The sequence below is a fragment of the Nannospalax galili genome, unplaced genomic scaffold (assembly GCF_000622305.1).
Source record: "Nannospalax galili isolate Female #2095 unplaced genomic scaffold, S.galili_v1.0 scaffold205, whole genome shotgun sequence".
In the NCBI taxonomy this organism is placed as follows: Eukaryota; Metazoa; Chordata; class Mammalia; order Rodentia; family Spalacidae; genus Nannospalax; species Nannospalax galili.
The window spans coordinates 3,355,822-3,357,385 of NW_008353921.1; positions in this window are offsets into that span (position 1 = coordinate 3,355,822).

The window sequence follows — 1,564 nt, forward strand, 5'->3', positions numbered from 1 at the left end:
GCAGACGCGCCCCCAGCCGCCTCGCCCAGCCCTGGCCCCCTCAGCCCCCTCCAATCCCGTCCAGCCCCCTCCAGGCCCCTCGAGCCCTAGTCCCCTCCAGCCCCCTCCAGGCCCATCTAGTCCCTCCAGCAGCACTGAAACGTGCCCCGCAACCTGGGCTCCTACTGTGTGCAGGCTGGAGCTGGAGGCAGGAGCCCGGAGGCCTTAGAATGCTCCTTGGGGCTGCGCGGTCAGCCACAGGACAGAAGCCTGTGATTGGACAGACTTAGGAGTTCCTACGCTGCTGGAACTCAGCAAGAGAGGGTGGGTGGGGTGCAAAGGACATTCGTTCTGTGTGTGAGACAGTCCAGGGAGCTAGGGATGAAAGGATACTTGGATGGTTGGAGATACAGGGGGACAAACCGGGACACAGTTCATCTCTCCTGGGGCAATTACACTGGAGAAACCTGCCCACATGTAGAGACTTGATTCAGAATGTTCATACACCTACACTGTCCATCCACAGGCAAGCCAGCAAATACACCGGACTGTTCATGAAATATCATGCAGCTGTGACATCAAATAATAGCTTTCAGCATCTGATCACAACAAATATCTCAGAAACAACATTGGGGGGGGCAGTAAGATGCAGAAAACTTAATACACTATGATGCGTCTTTTAAAACATAAAAACAAAACTCAAAATATTAATGTTTAGCCATATACATCAGTGGCAAAAATAATGGAAATCAAGGGAAACACAAATATGAGAACTGTTATCCTAGGGGTGGGGCAGGGTGAGCCAGGAAGACCTGGGTACATAGGATCATTAATTATTGGCAGAGTTCCAGTACTGGGTGAGATACAGGTTTCATTTCTTTTATAAATAAACAAGTCTGTAAATAAGGGAGGAAGACAGGATAGGAGAAGGCAGAGGCCAGCTGATGAGGTGGCAGCTAGATCATGTGGGGCCCATGCAACACAGTGAGGCTTGGTTCGTTCCCTGAGCCTGTTGGGAAGTAGGGTTTTAAGTGGTTTCAAGACAGCTTCAAACTTTTATTTTGGAAAAAAAAAAAAAAAGTTCTTCAGCTACTCATAGTCCAGAAAGTTATCCAGTCAGCATCACAAGCAAGCAGGTTAGAAACCTGAACTCTTGGGTCCCTCCCAGGCCTGCAGAGGGAGACCGTGTTCTAAAGATCCTTAAGCAGCTTGTGTGCACCCTGCAGATGGAGATACCTGGGCACCCTGATGTGAGGCGACAGCATGACAGGGGCCCTCAGGGAGGGTGATAGATCAGGAAGGAGCAGTTGTGGTCTGGGTGGGAGATGGTGGGGGACTGTAGGACCGGATGGCAGATTCTGATTCATTTTACATTTAAGGGGTAGAATCAGCTGGACTTGGAGTTTGTTGTAGGTGGGAAGGAGAAGTGGGGTAAAAATGATTCTTCTAAGGATATAGGGCTACATAGTGAGACTCTGCCCCCTCCCCCAAATCCTAACATGTAGAAATTTCACTGTAGCTTTGTGTGAGATTTCTTTGTTACGCAGAATAATAAATGGCAACACTAATGTGTGGGCACTCCCTT